The sequence below is a fragment of the Camelus bactrianus genome, chromosome 4 (assembly GCF_048773025.1).
Source record: "Camelus bactrianus isolate YW-2024 breed Bactrian camel chromosome 4, ASM4877302v1, whole genome shotgun sequence".
NCBI lineage: Eukaryota > Metazoa > Chordata > Mammalia > Artiodactyla > Camelidae > Camelus > Camelus bactrianus.
Genome location: NC_133542.1, coordinates 37,825,573 through 37,848,128, shown reverse-complemented (window position 1 = coordinate 37,848,128; position 22,556 = coordinate 37,825,573). Strand labels below are relative to the sequence as shown.

Genomic DNA, 22,556 nt, shown 5'->3' with positions numbered 1-22,556 from the left:
TATGTCTACATATAGTTATGGATATATACGCTTATCATGGGTATATACGCCATTCTTTCCTGTAATATACTGACAAGGTTAGTTATCATAAAGATTTAGTAAAATTATATTTAATAGTCACTAAAATGACTTCTGGTTCATTAAATAGTGAATAAAATACTTGAACATTTATTTCAGTTTTTAATTATTTTAAATGAATAGTTCCACAAAATTCTCATAAGAGCATTCCAAAACTGTGGTGTAAAAAAAAAGTAATGAATATCCAATTTCCTTTGCTTTTAGCAAAATGAGCAGTTTGAGCCACATCTCTCATGCTGGTGCTCACTCTCACTGTGTCTGGGAAACGGCCTTCACACATCATCACAGAGAGGAGCCAGGTCTCCCCGAGGCAGCCCTGATTGGGGGGTGACCTTCTGTTCCCAAGGTGTCGTGCCTTTGGTTCTCTCTTCTCCCTCCACCTTTTGTCACAAGCACTGCATCTGGCTCGCCTGTGACCACTAAGGTGAGCATGTTCCCTGCCTCCTAAGCCGCACATCAGGGGCTCACTCCCCGAAGTAGTGGGCTTCTTTGCCTATGGGTGCCACTCTCTAGGAGAAAAGTTTGCTTTCTCTCTCCATCAGAGGTCACAGCCTTGGAGACTGGGCTGGATTGGATACAAGAGATGACCCCTCCCCACTGCTTCAACAAAGTGCAGTTCTTTCATTTTTTTGGTGTTTTCCGCTGCTCCGTGGGGGCTTGAGCTTGTGACCTTTCAGATTAAGCATTAATGATTGCCTCATAATATCAAGCCTTGAACTACCTACTCATTTAACTTAAACAAGTGTCTCCATGCAGTATTTCTTTATTAACACTGTTAGCTCACTTTGATCACACTCAGTTTTCAATATAATCACGAGTTCTTAGGATTCTGGAACACTTGGGATACTTGGGGTTGTGCTAACTGAAAATAAATGCCATTCAGTTCACACTGACTGTATTTCTTCTTATAGTGGGTTTTAAAATGCTTCGGTTTGTCTGGTTACACAGATTGTGAAGGTGCTGTTAGGTACACAGGATAATCACCTCCCTCCCTCAGGGCCTGGAGCATAAGCCATCAGTCAGATGAGATCTTGGGTGAAGACGGAGAAGCTGTACACGAGGCTCTATATACAGCCCGCTGAGTGCGTAAGAGTGCAGTCGTCACCAGTTTACTGTAGACATCAAGCCCTCGTGACATGAAACATTTAATTTCCATTAAGTAAGATTTACGTATTAAGTAGGATTTACAGTGGATGTGAGTCCTGCTTCTGTTACCTGCCGAATATGTGATCTTAAGTAATTTGTTTACTTAATTTGTTTACTGGCTGGGGGTTCCTTCGTCGGTAACAATTGGGATCACGACAGCACCGCCGTACAGGACGACTGCCGTGGTCAGAGGGGACACTTCTGAGCTTTCTGTGCCGGCACACAGTAGGGGGTCTATAAATAATAGCTAAATCATCATTATTCCTACCACTGCCGTCACCACTTGCCATCCTCCCTTTTCCTGCCTGAGGTACCCTCAGCTCAGCCTGGGTAAGCCTCTAGCTTCATTTTTATTCACAAATATTTACTGAGTGCCTACTATGTGCCAGGCATTGATCTAGGTGCTGGGGTTGAGGAAAAAGCAAACAAACAAAAAAAGAGAAAAAAAGAATTCTTACTTGGTGGTTTACATTCCAATGGGAGATTTCAGGCTGCTGTTGAAACATCAGCTGCCCGTACCCACGCAGAGGGTGAGCGCATGAGGTCCTCAGCTCCCATCTCCCTCAGTGAGCCCACTTTTGAAATTCAATTTGCCCTGGATGAATCTGTATGAAGATTTCATCCTTCCTATTATGAGTGAGGAAAGAAAACTGAATTTCTTTCCAACTTCTTTCCAGAGAAACAGGAGACATGAAGTCTGATTAAGAAGGATGTAAATTTTTCCCAGATTAATAAATAGTGCACAAACAACCAAGTAAATCTGATCTCAAGAAATAATTTCAGTGTCTTGCTCATCATGATTTACTTGATACATGTTAATAAAGGTGCACGTTTCCAGGCTATTTCCTGAAATAGCCATTCAGAGTAGTGTCTGCCCTACAATAGGAGAGAGAAATACAGCATTACAACACATTCTGTAAATTCAAAGAGTCCATTATTCAGCCACCTCCCACCAGGCATAGCCTCTTTTTATTAATGCCTTTTTCTGATAATAATGATACGACATCTTGATAAATCTCCATTTGTTTATTAATTGATGTATCTTTTAACTACTGTCAAATTAGTAATTTATTCTTTTTCTTGTATTTATTAAATATTGGGCACTTAATATTTTGAAGGCATTGCTATGAGCTGAAGTCTCAGTAGAAAATTATCTCAGTGTCTCCGTGACAGAGTTGGTCATAAGTAGACACATCCAATTACAGCAGGAAACTATTAAGGAAATTACAAAGCAATTTCTTTGTACCCAGTGTGTTTTGGGCTTTCATTAATAGATTTGAAAAACAAAACATAACATTATTTAGTACTTGAAAGGAGGAACAACTAGGAAGTCTGAACTGTACGTTCTGCTCTCGGTGACATGCTGAGCAAATCCCACGTCTGCTCTATTTCATTTCCCAGCAGCGAAGTGATAGTGGTTGTACTGTTTAATCTCTAAGTTGCCTCGGGAACAAATACTCCATTTTCCTAGTCCCATGCTCAGACTTCTTTATGCACACTGTACACCTTTCCCCTTTATACCTCTGTAATTTTGCATGGCTTGGATTAAATCATGTTGTTTGCATACGGCACTCCCTAACTTCCTACATGGCCCTCACCTCACTTCTCCCCAGAGTAGTAGTGACATTTCAATTTGATGAGTCTGAGAACAATCACTGGACACACTTGTCTTAGCTACTTCCGAGTTCCCGCTTCTGATTAGCCGTCCCGTAGAAACATTTCATCTGTGATTACTAAAGAGCTGAGCTTGGAGGAGCAGGTTTCCAAACGAGACTGCAGTTGTCCAGCTTTGCCAGAGACTGAGTGGACAAGCCTGTCTAATCCAGATGAAAAGTAGGAGTAAGCCTCCTTGGTCTGGCTCTAAGCTAAATTGTACAAACTAGCTCTGATCATTAAAAAAAAGCTAGTATTTGAACTTTAAATCTGATCTACCTTCATCTCGCAGGTGGTACCAAATTTTGACAAATAATGTGGACATTATTCATTGGGAGGCAAGGATGAGCCTCTGACCCAAGGTGAACTTCCCTTAGGAACATGGAATTGGAATCGTGAAAGATCATTGTCTCACTGGGCAGCTAGATCTAGAAGATGTAAGTCTGAAAATATGATTTGGGGACCTTTCACCCACCAGGAAGACCTGAGAAACTGGTCTGAAAAATAAATGAAGTAAAAAGGAAAAGACAGAGAGAGGCCTCATAGCCTTGCATTCACTGTTTCTAGGACTTTCACAAGATCTTGTCCTCAGGCTGAATTCTTTCCTGCTTACACTGGCTAGAATTGGTTTCCGTTACTTGCAACCAAGAGGATCCTAACTCCCCACCCTCCTCTACAATAAAGTTGAATACACATGAAGAATATTTTTGTTAGCTATTGCATTTTATAGTAAGAATGTCCAGTTCTCTTTGAGTAATCCAAACATTTGATTTCTTCAAGACTTCATGTGTGTGTGTGTGTGTGTGTGTGTGTGTGTGTGTGTGTGTGTATAACTGAGAAGCATTCTTGCAAGCAGCAATAAATTTGTCTCCTAGTTCAGAAGACAATGATAGGGTGGTAGAAACCTCTAGACTCATGTTCTACTTTTAAAAAGCACCAAGGATCAAAGAAATATGTATCTTAAAACCCCTACTCTGAATACGCAAGAAAACCCTTGTTACCTATCTTATTGGTCTGTTTTACCTTTCCAAGTTCACAGATAAAATGTGGTTAATTACCAACTTGGCTGGCACTGTTTTCTAAGGAGTTAAAAGTGAAAGATCAGCTTCTTTTTATGAAGTAAAAAAAAAAACCAAATGTGTATTTGAACTAAAAAGAAAACCTGAGCCCCTAATCAATGCTACAATTTACAAAACTTCCTTTTTCTCTCTGTTCAGAAAGAAAACGGGGAACGCCTGCGTTGCTGCTTCGCAGCGTGCTGATTTGGGGAAACCTCTCCAGGGTTTCCAGGGGAAACCCTGGCCTCTTGCCAGGGGTCAGATCCAGAACTAAGCATCAATCTACACTGTCTTTCAAAACTCATACCTTCGTGAGGTAGTATATTATCCTGTTATGAAGAGGTTTCGCGAGATAAAGTCATTCTCCTCATTTATTTCCCATATTTTTGAGCTTACTAATGAATCACCAGTTACCTCTACCACTTGCTTTTTTACAAAATTCAATTTCTTGCAGGCATTCACCAAACTGTCAGTTTGTACACTGACAACTGTTGGAGGCATTTCGAAAGCCAACTGCTAGACAGATGAGAAGTAGGTGTGGCTGGAAGTGGGTGTAGCTGGACTCTCAGAAAGAGGACTGGGTTTCCCTCCTGCCTCTATCCTTACTTAGCTGTGGGACTTCTGTTAAACTGCAATGGCTCTTGGCCTCAGTTTCCCCATCTGTAAAATGGTCCCTTCAGACTAGAGGACTTTGAAGGCCAGCTTCAGCCTTCAGTCTTCAAAGCTGGAAGGGAAAACTGGGCAGAAGCCTAAGTGTGATGTCCAGGGTTAATTGTCCTACATTATCAAGTTGCCAGAGTTTCCAGAGCAGTTCAGCAGTTCATCAACAAACGTAAGTAACTGTGTGATCACCCTGGCTTCTTTTCCAAATGGGGTCCTTCAGGTTTTTGTTATTAAATTCCCTTTGGCAGTTTACCAGGCCCAGAAGCATTGCCAACTTTCCCAGCAACTTTCTTGGAAAGCTCTGAAGGCACACTCTGTCCCCGTTGTTTTGGGGTGAACTAGGGCTAACAACAAGGGGTGTACAGCTCTCTAAGGGTGGGCTGCTGCATTGTCCAAAATTCAAGGAAAATTCTTTAGAGAAGAGCTGGGTGAAAAGAGTGAAAGGAGGTTGAAGGTTTTTGTCCTGATTCTCAAACCCACAGACACACAACAGACCTCTCTCGGAAGTTGTGAAACCATTACGATGACCACATCCCAAATGGACCAATTAAGTCCAAATCTCTAGGGGTGGATGCATTTTAAAAAGCTCCTCAGTATGACTAAAGGGCAATCTGGGTTGAGGACGTTTTTCAAGAGAAAACAACCTGCTATGAGGTCAACAAATCCATTCAGTCAAATTACAATGAAGCTTGGAAGGCTCACCTGGGCCCAGAAATCTTGCCGTCAGTGGGAGGAATCTGGCGGAGGGAGATCTAAAAGAAGGTTTTAAAGAAAGTTGAGTGTCTCCTAGGAAACAGAAACAGTGTGGGCACAGCAGCAGCGGGCCTGGGGGAAGGCTGGCAGAGAACGTCCTGCGGAGAGACAGAGTGCAGGGTCGTTCTCGGAGCTGTGTGGGGAGGAATCTGGAGTTGGATTAGGGCATTTGAGGGCTGGAGGGAGGAAGGCAGAGGCCTCTCAGCTAGAATTGGGCCCTGGAAGCTGGGAAATTCCAGTGTGAGTGTAGGGAGAGGGACCACATCTGGAGCAGGAGGTTCTGAAGAAGAGTGTAGGATGGAAACGGATCTTGGAAAAAAGGCAGGGGTGCAGAGGGAGACTGGAAAGACTAATCATATAAATAAAAATTGCTGGTGACAAATAGAGGTAGGGTCAAAAGATATGCAGCAAGGAGGCAGAAGCAGGAAGGAAAAAGACTGTGGAGCAGAGGCATCGCTGTGTTGTGAGTTTCAGGCAACCAGGGGAATGCACGCGGCGCTCTGGGCAAGCAAGCGCAGGGGCGGGAAGACAGGGGAAATAAAACTCCAGGAAGCCCAGCCTCCTTTCTCAGGCTGGTTTGGTAGCTTCTCCAGAGTCTTCACCACCTGGACAGATTTGTATTTCCACAGCTGTTAACAGTTGACTTCTGAGTATGATATTTATAGCTTTGATTTGAGAAAATATTTCTATCTGTGTCAAGGCGCTTTTGTCCCATCTGGATAAACACCAGTTTTTCTACCTCCACAGCGTGTGAGATGTACCTCTATAGGGAGATGACGTGTGGTTTGGGGACATCGTCCTGGCAAGGTGTCTGTAACTTACTATGTAATACACTTTTTTTTAAAAAAGCTGTGGAGTTTTTGGCCCATAAGTATTTGAGGTTTCAACGTCTGCTTTTAATGAGAATGTCTAAGAATGATCATTGCGAGCTGGAACTTTCTCACATAGGAAGAAAGCCAGGCCCCCAAAGAGAATGTTAAACCTCATATATTTCCTCAAGGGTAACCTTCAGGCCCTGAGCCACAGTGTCATATTCACAGAACATCATAGATTTCTAAGTATTGAAACTCAAGAAGTCATATAGCAAAAAAAAAAAAAAAAAAAAAAAAAAAAAATATATATATATATATATATATATAATATATATATATATATATATATATATATATATGACAAAAGCTTACAAACCATATTTTCTGACCTAGGGGCAGAAGTTTTGCTAACCAGCATTTAGTCATGTCATAGTTAGCTACTGAAAAAAATTTTTTTACTCCTAATATTTTTAATGAAGTATTACCTTCTTAATGTAACTAACAGCACATTGGATTAACGCACATTGTAGCTACATCAAATTCCTGGTGCAAGTAGCCATGGGATAGAAAATTAATAATAATCGCCTGGCAATGTATTACTTGAAAGCTTTGTTAGAAGAAAATGAGAATTGCCTTGGTTAAGAAGAGAATCCGTTCCAAAATAATAATTTGATAGCTGTTTATTATGTGCTTATAATGGCTAAGCATTTGAAAATACTTTCCATTTTAGTTCAGTTAATTCTTATAACTTCTGAAAGAACTGGTTTTTTTTTTCTCTATTTGACATATGATTAATTTGGGGATACAGAGAAATAAGAAAATTTGCTCAGGCTAACAGCATATAAGTGGTGGGAAAAAAGATTTGAACCCAAGTAATGTAACTCTGGTACCTGTGCCCTCAGCCTCTGATTTTACCACCTTCTTCTGGAGAATTTTTCAGCTTATGCTTGAAGCTTCTATTGCTAACAGGAGCCATTGTTATTGATGTGACTTCATAAAACAGGAAATGCATTAGGTTGTAAGGTGTGCGTTCCACCCATGTACTAAAGGGCTGGGGATGGTATATTAGACTCCGAGGGATGTAACAAATCACCACGAATCCAGTGGGTTACAAGAACCAAAACAGATTAACTCGCAGTCTGGAGGCAAGAAGTCTGAAATCAAGGTGTTTCAGGGGCCTTCTCCTTCTAAAGGCTGTAAGAGGGAATTTTACCTCGTCTCTTCCAGCTTCTGGTGGCTCCAGGTGTGCCTGGCTGTGGCTGCGTCACTCTAATCTCTGTCTCAGTCTTCACATGGCCTCTCCTCTTCTTTCAGTCTCTCCTCTGTGTGTCTCCCATTAGGACACTTGTCATTGGATTTAGGGCTCAATCAGATAATCCAGAAAGATGTCAACTTGAGATCTTTAATGTAATTACGTTTGCAAAGATCCTTTTTCCGAGTTCGGTCACAATCACAGGTTTGGGGTGTGGACATGTCTTTTTGCCTCCATTCAACTCCCTGCAGATACAGTATCACAGTCACTGCCATTGCCCCGTGATTGAAGAATTGAAATCAGGTCATTCAAATTTTGTTTTTTTGTTTTTCCTGTGGGAAGAAGTTCTATATTCACGGATCAAAATTCCAATGACTTTTTTTTTTTGCAGAAAAAGACAAGTACATCCCAAAATTCATACAGAATCTCAACTGACCCTAAATATCCAAAAAAATCTTGAAAAATAAGAACAAAGTTGGAAGTCTCACACCTTCTGATTTCAAAACTTACTGTAAAGCTACAGTAATCAAAAGAGTATAGTGCTGGCATAAAGATAGACACACAGATCAATAGAATAGAATAGAGAGCTCAGAAATAAACTTTCACATACACGGTCAAATGACTGCTGAGACCATTAATGGGGAAATGACAGTCTTTTCAGCAAATGGTGTGGAAAATGGATATCCAAATGCAAAAGAATGAAGTTAGACCCTTACCTTATACCATATATGAAATTAACTCAAAATAGTAAGTCTATTACAATAAAAATTAGATAAAATTATAAAACTTTCGGAAGAAAACATGGGCAAAAGGCTCATACACTGGATTTTTTTGGACATGATACCAAAAGCACAGGGGAAAACAACAACAACAAAATAGATCATTCGGACGTCATCAAAATTAAAGACTTTTATGCATCAGAGGGCACTATCGACATGTGAAAAGGCAGTCTACAGAATGAAAGAAAACATCTGCAAATGGTTTTTATCTGACAAAGGATTCATATCTAGAAGATATAAACAACTCCTACAATTCAACAATAACAACAACCTAAGAGAAAAAGATGGACAAAGAGAACAGACATTCCTTCAAAGAAGATAAACCAATGGTCAAAAAGCTCTTAAAAAATTGCTCAACATCACTAATCATCAGGGAAATGAAAATCAAATTCACAATGAGATATCAATTCTCACCCATTAGGTTGGCTGTTATAAAAATAAAACAAAATAAAACAAAAATCTCAAGAAATAACAGGTATAATCAAAGTTATGGAGAAATTGAAACCTTTGTGCCTTGCTAGTAGGAGTATGAAAAAGAGTATGGTGGTTCCTCAAAAAATTAACATTTAATTATCATATGATTAAAAAAGATTAGACGCCTGACCACATTTTAATTAGGCTTCTCCTTGCCCTCTTTTTGACCAGGCTTATGCAGGGCCCTGTCTTCAGTAGGCCTGGTCTAGTTGTAGCCAGAATCCTGCTAAGTCAGTTTAGAGGAGATCGCTCACCCTTGATACCTGTTCAGGTTCCTCATCCTCACCCATGACAACTGATCCTGCTAGTCAGCCAGCCTTCAGGAAGAATACTACTAGGTCAGTTAAGCATGAATGCCCGTACCCTTGATGCTAACTTTTAGTATTTTTCCACCCACTGGCCCCTCAATCTGCTCATTGGCTATAAATCCCCAGCTTTCCTTGCTGTATTCAGAGTTGAGCCCAATCTCTCTCCTCCATAGTAATGGTCTTGACAACTATCACAATAGTCCTGAATAAAGTCTCCCTTACTGGCTTAACAAGTGTCAGAATGATTTTTTCTTTCATTCATGGTCCAGAAATTCACATCTGAGTATATACCAAAAATAGACAAAAGTGGGGATCAGTTAGATATTTGTCTACGTATGTTCATAGCAGTGTTATTCACTATAACCAAAAGTTGGAAGTACCCAACTGTCTGCTGATAGATAAATGGATAAACAAAACATGGTATATACATTCAAAGAAATATTACTCAGCCTTAAAAAGAAAAAAATTTTAACACATGCTACACCATGGGTGAACCTTAGAGACCTTGTGCAACATGAAATAAACCAGTCACGAAGGGATAAATAGTATATGATTCCACTTATACCTAGAGAAGTCAAATTTATAGACACAGAACATAGAATGGTGGTTGCCAGGGGCTGGGGGAAGATGGGAATAGAGGAGTCATTGCTTAATGGGTACAGAGTCCCAGTTGGGGAAGATGAAAATGTCTATGCAAACAGAAATTTAAATTTATCCTGGATACTCTTTATTTAAAAATTACAGTTTGTAGACTTTTTTAAAATCATGATTAACTTGATTTTTACCAGTGAAAGAAAAAAGTCCCAGAAATAAACATTATGCTGTACACCAGAAATTCACACAACATTGTAACTTGACTATACTCAATTTTTAAAAAATGAAAAAGAAAGAAGAAGAAAAACAAAACCCAGTGGGTTTGGACCTGAGGAAGGGTCCTAGAGCTATGCTATACCAGAGTACTACAAATTTTAAAATAAATTTCTAAAACTTAAGATATATAAATTATACACTTAGCTTCTTAATATAAATTGATTTTGCATCTAAAAATAAATAAATACTTAAATTTTAAAATTCTATTAATAGTATCATATTTTAGATATCACCATACACTTTCAGGGTCTAAGTCCTGGAAAAGTCATGGCCCATTGAGAAGAAGTAAGGACCCATACACAAGGACATGTCACTTTTTTATATAATCCAGTGTTTTCAAGGATGTGAGTTTAGCTCATTGATAGGTCATGATCAGCATTTTTAAGAAACAAAATAAAACAATGGAAAATATCTCAAGGTGTCGTACAGTCAATGTAGGCGTTAACATGTGAAATTTTTAGTATGTGTTTCCGTGTGTGTGTCTCCCGTGTACTGTATGGAAAGGGAAGGTAGTTTATTTACTACGATACAAAGAAAGCTGGAAAGCCACTAGCTTAATCAGAATTGATATCAAACTCATTCTTCGCTCTTATTTCCTACACTACTTGTATTGTAGGTACAAATGTGATATATTTCATTCTTTAATAATTTTCTTTACTCCTGCCCACATTAGATATTTCTAGGACCTTGTCCACAGCCTCTACCCTCCCCACAGCAATACACACAGATCAACTCTTCACCTAGAAATAGTTCCTCTCCTTCCACTTCCGTTTTCTCCTCAGAATTAAAGCAGTTTCAGCCAGCACGTCAGGTAGATAATTATTTTAGCTGTTAAGAGTTTTCTTCTTTCCATTAGTAATAATCTTTAGTCTCTTCTCACCTGATGAAATTTGCCCAAACAAGATACCAGTTTGTCTAATTTGCTTACATTTATATACTGAGTCCCCACCCCATGGTATGGGCTCCAGAAGTATTTATTAAATATGAGTACAGACCCATGTACAAAAGTGAGCCTATCTGCCAGCTTCCCGTGGCCTTTCTAAAACACCCCTCCCCACCAGGTGGTTCAGTCTGATTCTCACAGGCCTAAAGCTTCCTCCCTGAGATCGTACAGTTTAAGCGGTAAAGGAGAGAAAGGGAACCTCTTCCTGACTGAGGTTACCATAGGGCTGGCTGCAAATTCAGTCCAGCCAGCAAAAATGTTTTGTTCAGCTCACACATTTTAATCAATGTCCTATATTGTTATTAGCAACTCTCACATTAAAAATTCAGCCTGTCTTTGAAAAAGCGTAAGATCAGGTGGCACCAGCTCCACAGCTGGCTGGACCTGGGGCAGCTTATTCATTCAGATGGGTCAAGTGTATAAATCTTTTCTTTAGATTTGTTTTTCTTACTAGACTGTGAGTTCCCCCAATACCTCATACCATGTTTTTTTTTTTTTTTTTCAGTCAGAACTCAACAGATATATGTAGGATGAAGGCACAGATTATGAAAGGGTCATTGTGCTTAAGGTCAATTTTGAGGATGGCTTATGTAACAGTTCTCTCCCCTCCTCCTCACTGCACCTAGAGTTTGTCCCACAGAAATCTTATCTACGCTCAAAGTTCCGTTATCTTCACCGCCATAAAGCTAAATCTGCAAGCCCGGCCTGTTTCCTGGATTGATTGAAAATCACTAACTGTCGCTCGACAACTCAGATGGTGTCATATGCCTACTCTTGACATCTAGCCAAAACATACTTTCCAACTGACTTCCCAATTTTTTTAGCACTGCTGTCATCCTTCCATGCACATAACCTTGAAGTCTCAGCAATTTTAGGCTCCTCTTCCTCCCTCGCCAGCCACATTCATCGAGTTACCAAGTCTAGTTTATTTATTCCTCAAAATAGTGAATGTCTCGGGTTTTTTTCTCTTCTCCTTCCTCTATTCGAGGTCAAGTTTTATCAACTTGATAAACACTTAATTGCTCTCCTTGCCTCCAGCTTCTTGCCTTTCAATATAGATTTATTTATAATACCAACAAATATTTAGCAAATGTCCATTGCTGTCTTAGGAGTTAGGGACACAGCAATGAACAAAAGTGACAGAGTCCCTACTCGCATGGATTTGTAACCATAATCATATAATGTCAGACAGCAATAAATTATATGAAAAAATTAATTACATGAGAATAGGGAATGATGGATTAGAGAGATATAACTTTAAAAAATAATAATTGTAATTCTTTTAACATTTAAATTAGTATGCAATTCAAGGATGCATATTGCATATAGTTTCCCAGATTAAACTTCCTGAAACGTTGCACATTATGCCACGTTTCTATTCAAACATATTCAATAATTGCTTATCTATATTTGTTGATCTACAGTGGGTTGTAGTCCAAAGTAGCTAGTTCAAGATTACTTAATCTGGCCCCAAGTATCCTTTCTTGCCCTTAGTGGATAAACACAGACTCAAGAGACAGTGGTTAACTTCCTGGCCTTATGCTTTGCTACTTGATCAGCAGTTTAAGCCTCTCTGAAGCATCCTTATACCTTTCAGGTCCCAGTGCAAAAGCCCTCTCTCTCCCTTCTCCCTGCTCTGGGTCATCCAGGATGACCCAGAAGCCACCACCTTGTAATGAACTGTCTCCTTGTGGTTATATTTTATGTTCCCAGGTGGATGGCACACTTTTGAAAGATGACTGACTATGTTATATTACTTTGCACGCTTCATAGTACCTTACCAAGTGGTTGGCATGTGAACACATGTTTATTAAGTTAAGTGCTGACCAAACGATTACTGAGTTGACCACTGTCAGCCTTTGTGGCTCCAAGTGGGCGCATCCTCACATCATCTGCCCTTTTCTCTTGGTGACACTAGGCCTGTACCTGAGACAGAATTGTCATTTGAATTGTCCACTTGAGTATGCCTTATATTTTCCCCTTGAAAGCAGTGTGTCGCTGTAATTCAAATAGATCTCACGTCATTTTGCATCTAGGATGAAATGCTTTGCTTTCTCAGGGTGTTAGCTTCCTACACTTGCCACGAGGGGGAGCAGCAGTTCTTTTCCAGGAACCAGAATGACTCCACACTTTTCATTCTTCTACAGTTGCCACCCCAATATTTTACTCTTCCTTGTACTTGTTCTCGTAAATTTTTCTTTTTTTGTTTTTTCTCCCGCATGTCTTTCCCACAAATGAAAGGCAGCTTCTTCACCTTAAGAAATTTTATTTTAGTTTGCTTGATTCCATTTCTCTAGCCACTAATAGTTTAATTTCACTCAGATTCTTAATTCCGGATTTTTAAAGAAGTGGATATCCAAAATGGCACTAGTACTCTTGTAAAATACTTACTGTTGGAAATAACAATCGAAGGGGAAACCAGAAATTATCTTTCAATCAATATCTGACAAGGACAGCAGGTCGTATCTATTTTTGTCCCTCAGTTTACCTAAAGTATTGAGCGTAAATAGGTATTAATACTTGCCAAATAGGAAAAACTCGTAACTAAAACTTGGTGTTCCAATAATCTACACATATACAATTCTAGAGCTGGGAAGAATATTAGAAATAATCTGGACCCAAATCTTCCCTTGCAGATAAGGATTTAAATGATAGAAAGGTCAAATGATGAGCTGAGCTAGTTCAAGGGCTCATTCAGGTCCAATGTTCCTTGCACAAAGCTCCATTGTCTCTCTTGTGAGCATAATGTAAAACCTGGCCTCTAGTTTAAACATAGAGCTGAAGTAGTTCTTTTACAAGTCTGAGAATTTATGCTAAGAATCCTTGCCAAAATGCTGCTTTGGGTTCTGAACACTATGAAATACCTTGCATATACAAATAGTGCTAAGAGTTCCTTGCCGTTGTTAAAGTTATTCAAATAGATCTATTGGTAACCGTTTGAGGCTCAGACTGAGCTGCAGAAAGCAAGTTACATAATGATAAAAGCAACAATAGAAATAGTAACAATAATAATACTATGTAATATGATTTCTATTTATGTAAAGAAAACCATACATGTAAATGCATATTTAAAGTTCTTTGAGTGTATACAGTCAAAAATGTTACCCATGATACTTAACTCTAGGGAGAAAGAAAGAAAGAAGCAGATGAATAACCAGGAAAGCTTTCATCTTGCACTGCATTTATTTCCATAATGTTTGAGTTTTTGCAACAAATATGCATAACTTCTGAGTTTATGGGCATTTAAAAGGCAAACATTAAAATTTTAAAAGGAAATTCCTTATTAACATTGCTATGAGAGGAAAATGTTACTTTTATGAAAGGCCATTGAACTTGATTAAAAAAAAAAACCCAACAACAAAGACATCTATTATTTCCCCACTGAGAACATGCAGTCAGTGATTAACCAGCATAATGATAAGAGCTCAGTATTCAGTCCTCATGGTGGCTCCGTATTGAGTTATGGCTAACAAAGAATGGACTTGTTTTGCAGGGGTGATTAAAAAATTCTTATGAGCTACTTCCTAGTACAACAACTACATTAAAGCCGCTACTCATCACAGTGAATGTCTTGAAGACATAAAGACATCAAGGCTTCATTATCACTCAAAGTTCAGGGTCAGAAGTTTTTCACCTTCCCCTAGTACTTGGCTCATGGGAATGGCCAAGCCCTGGACAGCTACTTCCAGGCCGCCCTCTGTAGACATCTTACTAGTGTCTCCTTATGGCCACAACCCCACTGCCAACTTTGCTTACTAAAATGCAATTATATTAACGAGTATCTTTTATTTAAATTTAGCTCCATAATTTCTCCTTTACTAAAATTAGAACATAACAAAATAAATTTTGAACCCTTTATGTGCATCTTGTCCTTTATATGATTTTGGAATCTTTTATTAAAGAGAAACATTTACCCACTGCCCTCCCCTACTCCGTACATTGCCATAAAGGAAATGATACCCACCCTTAATTCTGTGATTTAGAACAATATTGGAACAAACATTTCTAGTGTCTCTCTCTCCCTGGCCACTTCTCTTTTCGGTGAAGAAGTAGCTTATCGGAGTGGTGAGTTTGGTGAGAATCTGGCTTTCATCAGTGCCAGGTTTCTCTATTGGCTGAGCTGAATGGGTTGAAGGCCTTGACCATGAATGGCCCCATCTCTCGTCTACTGTCCTTCTCCTCTTGGAATGTTCTGTTCCCAAGTGTACCTACTTTCCTCCTCCAGCTCTTCTGTGTCCACTTGGTAACTTCCTGAAGGGGATGTCTGCCACTCTGTAGACCGAGGAGATCAAATCCCAGCGAGGTCAGGCCCTACAATGTACTCAAATCCAGTATTTTCAGAATCATTCTGATTCTGAACTTTGATTCCCATTTATCTCCTTGGGTTGGTTCTAAATTGTATATAGTCCACAGGGGAAGATTTGTATGCAATTAGTATTCTTTGAGATCCAGAACTCTATATCCACGTGTGTAATGTGCATCTTCTCTTGGGCATCTCAAAGTGACCTCAACCTTGACAGACCCAAACTTAACTCATAATCTTCTCCCTTGGGCAAAAATCACTTAACAAAATGCCGATCCTCCTCTGAGCATCCTCTCCCTCAGCAAAGGCCACTGCCTTCTCTCTGGTTGTACGAGCGGGAGCCAGAGGTCTTCCCTGGCTGCTCTTCTCCTTCATGTCACCTGGGTCACGTGTCCAATTCACCGCACTCTCCTGCATCCCCACCACCTCCTCCCTATTCTAAAACAGCCTCGTCTCTCACCTGAACTGCTGCCATCGCTTCTTAACTGGTCTACTCACACCTCCGCTGGACTCTGCTCAGTGAGCTCACCATGTGGCAGCCTGAGGCCATTTTTTTCCACGCCATTGATGGCGTTCTGTTTCTCTTTCAATAAAGACAAGCCTCCCGGTATAACCTTTAAGAGGGGTCGGCAAACTTTTTCCTCTAAGGGGATAATAAATATTTCAGGTTTTCCAGGCCATACCGTCTCTGTTGCAACTTTTCAACAGTTATCATAATGAAAATATAGCGACAAATAAATAGGTGCTTGTGGTCCAAGAAACCTTCACCTATAAACAAGCAGTGGGCTGCCTTTGACTCACAGAACATCCCACTGTCACTACTGTTCCGTGTCGCTGACTTCATGCTTTGCCCCTTACCGTGTTCTTTCCCACCATAAGGCCTTCACAGATGTCCTTCTATCTGCCTGGCTTGTTCTGTCGTCTCTTCACTTGGTCAATTCTTACTTTCTTCAGATCTTGGCCCAAAGCCACTTACTCAGGGAAGCCACCTGCAGCCTCGCCGTCTGTGTATAATCTCTCAAAGCCTCACAGAGCTTCCTCCAGAGCCCCCACCAGAGACAGCCCTCATCTCTGCAACCATCCGAGGAATGTTTGTGACCTGTCAGGTAACCCCCACTTTCTCCCACCCAACTGTGAGACCCACAAGGGCAGGGGTAGTTCTTTCTCTTGTTTATCACTGCATCCCCAGGCCCCGGGGCGCAGTACACAGCTGGCACTCAGTAAATTTTTGTTGGCTGATGGAATAAGTGAATGAGTGTGTGATCAACCATTCCTGCTCCCACCGCCACCAGCCTCCAACATCTCATGGTGACCTGTGTCTATTTTCTCAAGCCATCTCTTCATAAATTATTTCCAGCGGTGTTTCTCTCTCCCTCTTTCCATATCAGTCTCCCTTTTTTCTGCACACTTGGAGGAATTTCTATTGCTGCTGCTTTATCCCTCTGTCCTTGGCATATATCAGCCTTCTCTGGTGAGTGTTCCTCCAGCTTTCCTTTGGCCCCCAAATGCTCATGCCACAGATTTGTCGAATCTCTCCAGTCAAAAACCTCCCACATTTGGAGAGTAACACAGTTGCTTCTATTCACCTGTTACAATGAGGGCATTACTGCACTGTGAGAAACCATGGGGGCATCTCAGTAGACAGGTGGAAAAAGGAACCTAGATTTGAACATATGTTTGGTAGTTTTAGGGAGAGTTCAAGAAAGCAGGGCTTTAGCTCTAGATTGATTGTTGCTACCAAGAACTGAGGATAATTCTTTGAATTCTTTGGGCATCTTAATAACTATTGTCTAGGAGACCAGGAGAAATGGAGGACAGTTAAAGCTGTAACTGGTCACAGGCAGTTGTTACTCACATTAGCCAGATCGGGGCAACATCTGGTCTTTTGTATCATTTGAGTAATGTTCTTGTTTTTGCCTGTTAAGAGATGATTACAGAAGTTTCTTGTTTTTGCCTTGATCCAATAGTCACAGAGTGGCCTTGTCTGGTTTTGGCATTCTATGAAGTTCTTTCTCTTCAACAGGAGAATTCCACAGCCCAGCTGTGAATGGCAGGCCAGTTTCTAGGAGCTCCAGGGCCATCTTGTAGCGCCAGGTAGCTTCTGGCTCTCAGAAGCTGCTGTTCTTTCTCTCAGAGTGAGTCCTCCCAAGGAAGAGTGGGTATACGTGAGGGGTGTCCACACACCCCAAGGCTCTCGGGGCCTCGTCGTCTGTCCAGGCAGGCCGATCTTGGCCACCATGTAATAGAATTTCAGGAGTGAATACTTCTGTTTGTTATTTTTCATTGTGTCCTAGTAGAAAGGTCACATTAAGTTATGAAGTTAAATAAATAAAATTCCTCACTTGGTGAAAAATGCATGGAATTCTTTGGCTTGGACTCACTATTTTAATCACGGATAAGAATTTGAATGCACAACAGCTCTTAAAATTTTTCCCCCAGTACATCATTAAAAAAAAATCTCTTGAGTAATTTTGCAGAGATTGTTGACATGATGTCAAGTGAGAAGACAAGCAACTGTATTTTAGAAAAGAACCAATCTGCTAGCATTCATTATCGGCTGTAGCCATTGGTCCTGGGTATGACACGTGAAAAGGATTTATGAGAAGAAGCCAAGTGTGACGTGCAGCCCAAGGACTGTAATAAGGCAGCGTCTGTATTCCTGTATGCAGAGTTAGAGGTTCATATTCGTGTTAGATGGTTCCATGAAGCAAGAGCTTCATAAACTTGAACTGGAAGATGGGAGCAGAAAGTACCCGATTCACCCGGGTCCCTCTGAGATCAGTGAAGCACAAGTTATGAAAGTGGAAAGAGGGAAGATAAAAAGCAGAGACGTAAATCACGGTAAAGTGTTCAATATAATTTGAACAATTAAAGTTGAAGCAATACGTGAAAGTGTATTCTTTTTTGGAAGAATAGTAGGAGTTGATCCATACGCCAATAATATGTGTTTTTCTCCCATTCTGTCCTTACTCTTGGCTCACATCCAGTTGCACTAGGAGTAGAACACACTACCACTTACTTGCCCAGAAGCTAGAGCTGGCGAGTCACCAACATCCATGGAGCCGATGGATGAATACTGGGGAGCAGAAAGGTTGTGCAGATGTGACAGGAGCAAATGACAGGGGCTCAGTCGTTCTCTGTTTCCCTCTGAGTGGCCAGAGCTCACTCCACGAGGGCCGAGCTCACCGTCTGAAATAGACAGCTACATTCTGGGCACCTCCTTTTATCTGTACCTACAAGATGAGGAGCGTTTGTGAAGGTTTAACCTATTATTTTCATTTTATTTTACTTCCAAAATCAAAAGAGTCTCTGAGTTGAGGGCAAAAGGTAACTTTAACTTAGTGTCGACACAGATCATTAGAGAAGGCAAGACACTACAGTGGAAATAGCCCATGGCTGGAAATCAGGAGTCCTGGATTCTCAGCTGTGCCTGCTGCAAAATATTCAGTGCACATGTCATTACGTTGTTGAGCTCAGGGATGCTTCGGTTTCTTAAATGATACGAAGGTTTCCAAAGTAAAAGCACAAAACGAAACACAAGTCTATTGGAATAAACATAAATTATGCACTCAAACCTAACAAGCCAATTGACTAACAAGATACCTGACTTGAAATTAAAAACAGTTAAAGAATATTAGAGCATGTTTTTTAGGTTCATCAGTTCTAAAGACAGAACATACTGTAGTGTTTAATTATGGAGAATTGCTTTGCTAATTAAGATTTTACTAGACAGAAAAGATGTCACAACACACTCGTTAACTTAGATTTTCTTTAAAGAAGTGTAATTGTAAAGACAGAAGAACACAGCATAGCAGCTTTATAGATCATGTGAATAAGGCCAATGTTTGTGTTCTGGTTTTTCTTGGCAAAGCACAACTTTCTACCTCAAAGAAATAATGTTGACAAAAGCTTATTCTTTAAAAAAAAAAGTTTTCCTTAAACATCAAGTGTCTCTTACAAAACATTTATATAGTAAAGTATAAATTAATCCAGCACCCTGATATTGGGTTTCCATTTTGAAAATATATACAAGACTTGAAAAATGAAGACCTTGAGCTCAAGAGTTTAAAAGAAAAAAAAAGAGCATTGCAGATTTGTATTGTACTGTACTGTATTGCATTATGTTGTAGAATTCTATTCTATTCTATCCTCATGCCCCTGAAGAACATTGCTGCGTAAGGTCTATCAGGAAATTAGCCTGATTAGACTCACACGGAGAACTCTGTCTGCCTGTGCAGGGCAGCAGCTCAGATGTCACTTCTGCTTTCAGTCCATCCAAATACGCACAGTCCAAGGATCAGCCAGAGACTTGGGGAAGTTTAGACACAGAATCCAGGGTTCTCCTGCTCTGGCTGCTTTTCTGGCATTCCCCTCTCACTCACTGGCAACCTTGGTTGTTCTGGTCTCCCTCTCCTGGCTCCTCTACGAAGGTGAGCGCATGCCCCACTGCGGCAACTGAGGCTGCATAAAAAAATTGGGAATTCATCCCTGTCGACTGCATCCTCCACATGTTACTCCCCTCTAGAACCTGCCTGCTTTTGTTCATTCTCTCAGACCCTCTGATAATCGGTTTCTGTATCTTGTCCAGCTTATAGCTGTTATGTGTAGGAGATTTAGTCTGTTAAAAGTCGCTCCTCCTTAAAGGAAGCAGAAGTCCATTGCTGCTTGCTCGTTTTGTGTGTGGAGGGGAAAGAGGGGAAATGGAGGTGTGAGAGGGCTGATGGAGTTCTGTGGGCCTCTCTCGGGTCAGCTAATGTGAACGAACTCTTTTAACATTCCTGGAATCCACAGTTATAGGGCACATATTTTCCCTTTTCATCTCCAGAGTCCAAAACTCACTCAGAGTATGTAATGAAAAAGACTTCATCCCTGCATTCATTAGGGACATGCTCAGTAGGGACCAAGCGGGGAGGGGAGAGGGCTCGAGAGGGAAGGAACAACTGGCCCAGCTTTCTGCATATTTTCCCACAATATAAATATATTGTCAAATAGTTCAAGGCCCACTAAAGGTTCTGGAATCTTTTTGCTATTTTTTTCCTTTCTTGATTTCTGTATGCTTACATATTTAAAGTAAATCAGATAATATGACATCCCAAACATAAAATTTGTTTTCACATCTAACAAAATTAATAACCTGTACTTAATATTATCTATCATTCAATTCATACCCAAATTTCCTCAGTTGTCTCAGAAATGAACTTTACAGCTTTATGTTTCAAGTTATGATCCTAGTGACAACATACATTGCTTTTCTTTCCATCTGTAGTACTTTTTCTCTTTGTGTGGTGATTGCCTGTTGAAGGAACCAGGGGACTTGTCCTGCAAAATACACCACATTCTGAATTTGTCTATCACTTCTGTGATTCTGTTTAATTTTTACTCTCAACCTTGTATTTCTTGTAAATGAGAAGCTGGAGCTAAAGGCTTCATCAATCTTAAATCATTTTGATGCTATAAATGAGTATAGGCAGTGTTATGCTGACCTTTGGTATGAAGTATAATACATACAAATGCATTATATTGTTGAGGGTCTCTGTTTAGTCAGGAATGGTGTTTAATTCCGTCAAATGCCTTTAGAGATGTTTAGGGGATTGTTGCCCTTAGATATGAAAAATATTTAACCTAACATTGAAGAATCCTTGCATTCCAAGAATAAATCTCATCTGATATGTTATTCTTTCATCATACACTGAATGATTCTATTTTCTAACATCTTTAAATTTTTACATCAATATTAATGTGTTATATTATTCTGTAGTTTCTTTATTGTTCAATCATTAATTTTGAAAATCATGGCTACTCTTGCTTCATGAAACAAACTTGGAGATTTGCATTTCTTTTCTATGCTCTGAAATACTTTAAACACCACTGGCATTATACTTTCTTTAAGATTAGTGAAATGTCCCTCTAAGCACTGTCTTAGCTGCATCTAATATATTCTGATATATAATGTCTTAATTGTCATTGGTTTTAGCAATGATGCAATTTTGTTTGTATTGTAATTCAATAATTATTTAACAGAAACTTTTATTATTTCCAGGTGGAGAGATTTTTGGTCTTTTTTAATTTGTTGAATTATATTCAGGAATTGTTTGTATTATGTCTACTTTTTTAGAATGTAATCTAAAAATGGCATAATCAAGAGTCCATAACAGTGTACATGGGTAATATGAAGTATACAAGGTACTCAAATGCTATGATTGAGTACTGTTTGAGCAGTATTTTTTTTTCGTTTTGACTTGTATTCTTCATGGCAGTGTCTCATTCATTTTAGTAAGTTTGCCACCACTGAATTAAAACTGTGACGATCATCATGTCATATAAAATGTAAAATACAGATGATGGTGATGGTGGTGGTGATGATGATGATGATGATGATGGCTAACATTTGTGGACCATTTGCTGTATGCCAGGTACTCTTCTAAGCCTACACATTTATTATTAACTCATTTAATTCTCACAGTAATTCTATGATAGTTACCTTTGTTTTCCCCCACTTTACAGACGAGAAAAATGAGTCAGACTGATTAAGTACATTTCCCAAAGTCACAGAGCTAGTAAAGATTTGTTGATGTTAAATCAGAGGTTGTGAAGGCTGTAACAATATTTAAGGCAGAAAATATGTGTAAAATAGTGTCAGGCTAAAAGTAGAAGCTTAGTACTAACTCAATATTTGTTACTTTTTGACTATTGCGTTTTACATATAGTTCTTGTCTCCTATATTGTATTTCAAGCTTTTTTTGAAAGCAGACATATTAGAAGTCCCTGTAGTACATAAAAGGGTGCTAAGCAGTAGTATCGAAAATACAAGCTTGTATTGACATAGCACTATGTGCCAAGCATTTTTCTTAGTGCTTTAAATATACTAACTCATTTCATCCTTACAAGAATAGCGATTACTAATTATTATTACTAATATTCCTATTTTATGCATGAGAAATTAAAGCACAAAGAAGTGTAATAACTTTCCTAAGGTCATACAGTTTGTAAGTGGCAAAGTCAGAATGAGAACCTAGCCAGTCTGGTCCAGATTCAGCATTTTTAACTATTATGCTCTGCTATTCACTGAGTGCTTGTGAGTGACTGAAGAATCTAATGAGAAATGTTTCATTAGAGAATAATATGATTTGAGGTATGATTTCTCCATGTGCTTATTTATCCAAGTTCCAGATTTATTCTCTTGGAAAAAATCAGATAAGAACATAGTCTAGGTATTAGTAAACCATACTGAATAAATTAGAAAGTGCATTTGTAAAAATATACAGTTCTCTGAGCCTATAATTTCTTCTGAGACAATACTGATCATTAATTAAAGTCAAATTATAAATTACTTTTGAGAATCACAGCCATATTTGCACTTGTTCAATATTGTTGTTTAAATGTTCTCCTTTAGATGCAATGTACACTGCATGTTAGTGAAAATAATCATGATTTAGAAGCATTAATATTTTTAAAGTATAGTTG

At 39.4% G+C, this 22,556-nt stretch overlaps 2 long non-coding RNA genes across 12 annotated transcripts in view; one reads left to right on the top strand and one right to left on the bottom strand.

The window, feature by feature from the left end:
• LOC123616245 (uncharacterized) overlaps window positions 1-22,556 on the top strand; it is a 94,073-nt gene that overhangs the window by 61,249 nt on the left and 10,268 nt on the right. For 2 of the 10 annotated variants that reach the window (XR_012506397.1, XR_012506396.1), the window contains exon 1: window positions 2,521-4,767. The exons of 7 other annotated variants lie outside the window; for them this stretch is intronic. This is a non-coding gene — a long non-coding RNA (uncharacterized LOC123616245). Of the gene's footprint in view, window positions 1-2,520; window positions 4,768-21,366; window positions 21,506-22,556 lie in introns of those variants that run through there. One more of the 10 variants, XR_012506392.1, reaches the window with a different exon arrangement.
• LOC123616246 (uncharacterized) overlaps window positions 5,466-22,556 on the bottom strand; it is a 65,751-nt gene continuing 48,660 nt past the window's right edge. Inside the window, exon 6 of one of the 2 annotated variants that reach the window (XR_012506398.1) lies at window positions 5,466-7,747. This is a non-coding gene — a long non-coding RNA (uncharacterized LOC123616246). The remainder of the gene's footprint in view (window positions 7,748-22,556) is intronic. The other variant, XR_006724164.2, reaches the window with a different exon arrangement.